Source organism: Pteropus vampyrus, unplaced genomic scaffold (genome assembly GCF_000151845.1).
Source record: "Pteropus vampyrus isolate Shadow unplaced genomic scaffold, Pvam_2.0 Scaffold259, whole genome shotgun sequence".
Taxonomy (NCBI): domain Eukaryota; kingdom Metazoa; phylum Chordata; class Mammalia; order Chiroptera; family Pteropodidae; genus Pteropus; species Pteropus vampyrus.
In genome coordinates this window covers 244551-251309 of record NW_011889040.1, presented here as the reverse complement: position 1 = coordinate 251309, position 6759 = coordinate 244551, and the positions used below count along the sequence as shown (strand labels likewise).

Genomic DNA, 6759 nt, shown 5'->3' with positions numbered 1-6759 from the left:
GAGGCAGCTATTGTCACCATCTCCACTTTATAGATCCAAAGAGCTAGGACTCAAAGAGTTGAAGTGACTTGCCTAAGGTCACACAGATAGTAAGTTTTGGAGGCCTGATTCAACCTCTGAAAAACGGACCCAAGTTTACAACTCTGTAGACTTAATCACTACCCCAGATGGATAGATAAATAGATAATAGACAGACGATAGATAGGTAGATAGATATAGATAGATAGATAGAAAGATAGATAGATAGATAGAGAGAGAGAGAGAGAGAGAGAGAGAGAGAGATAATAGATAGATAGATAATAGATAGATGATAGATAGAAAGATAGATAGAAATGATAGATAATAGGTAGATACAGATAGATGTAAACACACACACACACACACATACACACACTTCTGAACTTCAGGATCGTTTTAAACATCAATATATGAACATCTCTTGTAACAGTAAAAGATCCTCCAAATATAATCTTGTCTGAAACCAAACTACACAATCTAGTTTTCGACTATTACAGCTTCTGTTCTCTCCACCAATTAGTCCTAATCCACTTTACCAATCTCATCTCCACATAATTCCTGAATTCAGTCAATTGACTTAGCCGTAATCCCCAAGTGTTCTTATCTTTGTAGTCATGTTACTCCGTTTTTAACTGAATACTTTCTCCCTCCCTGATACTCATCTTCCTTTTCCCACCCTTTGTGACTCAGATCAAGCTCCACTCCCAGCAAAGCCTTTCCTGTCTACCCCACTCAGGTAATTTTATTAAGTGTCTTTTATTAAGACCCTTATGTCTTAAAACTCACCTTAATAATTTATTTCTTCATAGAGTCTACAGTCAATTGACATGTTTTCTAAGGACACATAAATAAAAATTATGTCTTTGCTTTTAGCAATGCCCAGTCTAAAAGGGGATGGAAAAGTCTACCAAAAATCACAGTAGCATTAGATGGTGTCTTATACAAAAGAATCTACAGCTCTCCCTTCATTTGGGAACAAGTTGTCTCCACTTGCACTCTGCTTGCCCCTTAATGTCTCCCAGAACTCAACCTCCACTCCTGGTTTCCTTCTGCAAGGATTTCTTCTCAGCCCTCTTGCCCTGGTCCTGCTGAACCTTTAGCCATAGGGTGGCCTTGGTGGGCCCTGTGAAGGAATCGAGCAGACCTCGGGTACGAACAGCAGCAGGAGGCACTTGCCTCCTTCCTTTTCTGCAAGCAGAGTTATTAAAGATAGATTCTTTGCCAGCTGTTTGGGGATTTTGAGAGAGAGAGAGAGAGAGAGAGAGAGAGAGAGAGAGAGAGAGATGCCAAGGGAACTAAAGAGAAACAAGAGGAAATTCAACACTTTGTCTCCAGTTACACTTAGGAATTGGAGTGATCAGAATGACAACAGGTAGAAAGGGAAGGTTCCTGATGACCAGGTGCAAACCGTAGCTCTTTGGCTATGCCATCTGAGGGCAGGTTTGTGACAGCCTGCTGAAATGTGAAAAGGTTAAAGGATAATTAAAACCTGAAACTGGACAAAGGAAGTCTATACCTTAGGCCTAGTTTCTGGAACCCATAACCACATTCTGTTAATCATGAAACTTGTAACAATGAGCTCATACGCTAACTGCCAATTTTAGCCTGTGTAACCCTGCTTGCTTGCGTGGCATGAAAAATAATCAATTGTATATAAGATGAAAATTACTGTTTGGCCATCGCCCATGAGAATACTGGCTATTGCCCATGGGAACATAGGCAATCATCCATAGGAACATAACATTCTAACAACAAGCTTTCTGCTTCTGTACTCCCCGCTTGCACACCCCGACCTATAGGTTGACAGGTAGTGAATAAAAGAAAAATAGACCTTTGTGTTTAAGATAGAATGAAGAATGGGATTTAGGGCTTAAAAACCTTGTATCTTGGCATTTTGGGGCTGCTCCTTTGTACAGGCCAGCCGCCGGCTAATAAACAGCCTTTGAGAGCATACTTGGTTTGGTCTATTCTATACACACCACAACAGTTGAGAGCTGGGGCAGCTCTACGTTGCCTTATGAGTATGATTTAGAGGATATATAGGCATCTCACTCCCAAAATACCACTCCAAGCCTTTGGGCTTCTGTCTGAAATTACTCAACTTAAGACGTACTTCTTTTATTTAAGATAAGCCCTCTTTAGGAGCTCACTTTCTTTCGGCTGGTAATACACTGATCCTCAGAAGCAGTATGAAACTGATATATTCTTGAGATCCTAAAGGAGGCAACCACTGAACTCTGTAATGGGTTGAATTGCGTGCCCCTCACAATTGACATGTTGAAGCCCTAGTACCTCAGGATGTGACTGTATTTGGAGACAAGGGTGGGCCCTAATCTAATTTGACTGTTGTCTTTATAAGAGGGGATTAAGAATACATGGAGAGATACCAGAAATGTGCACCTATGGAGGAAAAGCTATGTGAAGACAGAGCAAGAAGGCGGCCATCTGCAAGGCAAGAAAAGAGGCCTCGGGGAAAGCAAACCTGCTGACACTTTTATCTCATACTTGCAGGCTTCAGAACTGTAAGAAATAAATTTCCATTGCTTAAGCCATTTAGTCTGTGATATCTTGTTACGGCAACCTGAATAGACTAACAAGGATACCATTGGAAAAGGGTTATCAGTATAAATGTATAGTTTTTGTGTATATACAGATATGTAGGTAGATATAGAAATATAGATGTGAGTATATGTATGGGTTATATGTACACATATTTTTCTAACTCCATCTGCCAAGAGGTCTAGACGTAATGACACCCAGTAATGATAAAACACTTAACAGTTAGATCTTGTTTCTAATCATCTTTCAACAATAAAAGGTACCAAGAGGGCTCTTTGTGAAGTGGTTGATCCCAGGACAATAGCAGGGAAAATATAAGATGATCCTAAAGCATCTTGTGGTCACAAGGTGTAAAAAAATACTCAAAAAAGATGGCGGCTTGTAGAAAGAGCACTGGAGCCAGCCTGAGGAGATGACACCAAAGCTGGAGGGATCTGGGGTACAAAATAGATAGTGATAGTACTGAGTAATAACACATAGCATAAAATAAGCATCCATGGGGTTTTTTCTGATATAAATTTTTTGAAATAATGTAATCAATAAATAAAGGAAAAGGGAGAACTTTCCTTACAGTAGAATTCCAACTAATAAATGTAGAAGAAAAGAGAGATACAAAAAAATCTGCATCAGGCAAACATCACAGTAATAATTGTTCCAGAAAAGATCTATTGATAGATGCTAGAATTAGCACACAAAATTTTCAGTAGAAACAAGATTTATATAATCTCTATACATCTTTCTCCAAATATTTCTAACTGCAAAGGAAATGATAGGAAACTTATAATGACAAAACATCAGCAGAAAACACTTTAACCAAGTAATCAAGGTCAATGTGACCAGTAACTAGGCACTGGTATCCAGGACCCTCTGACATGACACACGAAGATACAGACAGTCGGTTGCAGATGGCGCTGGTTTGTGGTCGCTGTTGCCGCCATCGTGCCAGCCCCTTGGAGACCTAAGGGTCGGCGAAGGCTGATTCTCAGTGGATGAGAGGTCATCAAGGTCATTTCTGCTCCTCAAGGAGCCTGGCCTCAGTTAGCCTGCAGACTGTTGAGGTGAAGCAGGAGATGGCGTGGTCAGCGGCCCTCTTGGAAGACCTGTAGGAGAAGCCATCATAAAGGTCTCAATGGGACAGAGTGATGCTCCAGAGTGGGTGACAAGACAATTTGGGAGCAGAATGGATCCAGCTTCATTCAACGTTACAATCAGTTATTTGATAACAACAGAACTCAACTAGACGCGATTTACATTGACGCATCATGCCTTACGTGGGAAGTACAGCGATTCCAGGGGAAAGCTGCGGTTGTGGTGAAGTTGCCTCCCACCACCCACTCGTTCTCTTGAAGAGCCTTCCATTCCAGAAAATCCAGCACAGCATCACGGCGCAGGACCATCAGCCCTGCCGTATAGCTGCATCATCAGGATGGTGGTGGGCCAGCTTAAGGTGGATGAAGACCCTATCACGGGATTCCACCAGATGTTCCTATTGAAGAGCATCAATGATGCTTCAGTTTGCATCATTGACATGTTTGGGCTTGCCCTGCACAACTTCAGCTGACCTCCTTCCAGCCAGACACTCGTGCTGTTTCCTCCTCCCTCTTCTTCTCAACACTATTCACACTCCTCCAGATCCTCCAGATATCATACACAAATGAGCAGGGCCGCGGTGAGAGTGGACGCAGTGCGCTGCTGCTACTGAGGTATCGGGCATGACGTTTGGACGCTAGACTAGTTGCATCTGCCAGAAGTTTGTGTTGTACCAGCGCATGCCTTGGAAAGACTTAAGTAATGCAAAAGGTTGCCTTTTTTTTTTTTTTTTTTTTTTTTACTCTACTGACAAGTTGTTCTAGTAATCTAAAGAAGTGAAGGAGAAATTAGCTGCCTCACTGCCCAGATATTGATTTGTTTGGAGGTTTCAATGCTTCCTGATATAGTAAAACCACAAAAGTTTTCTTAACAAAGAAGGAGGGGAAGGAGGAGGAGGAGGAGGAGGAGGAGGAGGAGGATACAATTCATTCTGTGGTATTCTTCACAAAAGTGTATAACCTCAGGCCAATCGGGAGAAAACGTCAGAAAAATCCAAATTGAGGGACATCTATCAAAATAACTGACCTAAATGATTCAAATGTGTCAAGAAAAGTAAGAGACAACTGAGAAATTACAGATAACAGGAGAATGAGGAAAAATAAAAACCAAATGCAATTTAAGATCCGAGGAGGATTCTGGAACATTAGCAGAAAATTGATGAAATTAGAATAAGATCTTTCTTTTGTTAAATGTATTATACTAACATAAATTTCCTAATTTTAGTAATTGTGCTATAGTTACATTAGAAGTTAACATTAGGAGAAGTCAGGTGAGGGATATAAAGAAACTCTGTATTATTTAGACATTTCTGAAAAACCAAAATGAATTCAAAATAAAAAATTTTTCTTTTAAAAGTTAAGTCCAAGCACTGCTGAGTGGACAGCTGGAATGAATTATCCAGTGTCCATTCAAGGGTCATTTTTGCCTGTTTATTTTAAAATCTGGATTGAAAACTTGTCTTTGAACCACGCAGTCCTGAAGAAAATTTCCCAGTGCACAGATGGCATCCTGAATTAAGAGAACACTGAGATGTCTACGTTCTTGCAATTTCCTTTTCAGCTCTCACACCACTACCATCCACCGTTTGTTTAATTTACCATGTGCTCTGTTATCTGTCACTTCTGTAAACTGAGTTCTGTGCTCTCTGTTTTATTGGTCTTCTGATTTTACAATAGGTCAAAGAGTTAAATCTCCTTTTATGGCTTGCCTAGCAGGATACCAGTGTTTTCTTCTCTGCTGCCTAATTCCAAGCAAATCACCACAAAACAGCAATTTCCTTTTTATAAGCTGAGGCCAGTACAAAGGTAATATTTTGCTAGAAAGTCAGAGATGGAAGCAGTTAAGGGATATAAGTTGTAATGAATCAGACACTCACTTTAAAGGACTGAGAATATTTCATATCTGCAGCCTTTACATCAGAGAGCTGATTTCTCCGAGCTGCTCTCCAGGTGGAAATCACCTTAGCCAAATATTTCTGACAAAATTCTATGACACATTTGAGTGGCGGGGTAGGGGTGGGAGGGAAATGAGGAGTGAGGAATCACAGAGCAGAAGGAAGAGGAATATAAGATTTAAGAAAACTATATCTATACAACTAACTTGCATATAGCTTTAATTTTACAAAGTACTTTTTCACTTATTATCTCATTTGATATAGCAAAACTTTGACTATGTCAGTGTTCTTATCCTTGTACAAATAAGAAAACTGAGACCTTGAGAAAACTTAGAGAGTCTTTAAGAGATCTGCACAGAACAAAAAGCAAGTTAATGTGGAGTCAGGACCAACATCTATTTCATCACAGTCTTGAATTTTTCTAACATTAACTCTTACTGTTTTCTTTCCTATAGAAGCTATATCTATCTGTCATATAATAAAATTAAGGTGCTCAAGTCCATCTCTCTTTCCAGTGAAAGCCATCTCTACCTGCCTTTCCCTCCCTCCAGGCTCAACAGCTACACCCTTGAGCTGCAGATGCCACACAGCCAGGAGCAGAGTTGAATGAAACCAACTCTGAACCCTGGCCAAGGAGTTGCAGACTGATATCAACTAACATTGCTATTGCATACAAAGATGAATTTCCAAGCCATATTATTTTTGTCAAATGTATGCATTCCCATGAAATAAAAATATAGGGAAAGGCACCCATGTCATCTCTACCTGTACTTATATCTTGCCATTGGGTAGGAAAAAAAGAGTCCTTTGGATGAAGGTCATAAAGCTCCTGAAGTGTAATAGGACCCATCAAAGTCACATCAGCATCCCCAGCTAACAGAGAAAGAGCAGGGGGAGCAAGGTGTTGGGTGTGGATCTTATTTAAGAAACAAGGGACTGAGACCCTGCAATCAAAAGAGCAAGAGCTCTGGGTTTAAAAATCTTAACTTTCAGCCACATGCTAGGATTGTCTTGGCCCCAATTCTGTCTCCTCCAAGGCTCTTTCTTCCCCCAGAAAGTTGCGCTAAGGCTTAAGTGAGATAACTTACTACACATATATGTGGTGCTTAAACTGCTAGCATATTCTTATTCTTCCTAGAGTCTGTCTGCCCAAATTGTATGTTTGGTATGCATTTATGTAAATAATCAATGCCGATGTG

General features: G+C 40.4%; 1 pseudogene; it reads left to right on the top strand.

The window, feature by feature from the left end:
• The first annotated feature begins 2393 nt into the window (after positions 1–2393).
• On the top strand, positions 2394–4138 carry LOC105302059 (annotated as a pseudogene).
• Positions 4139–6759: the final 2621 nt, after the last annotated feature.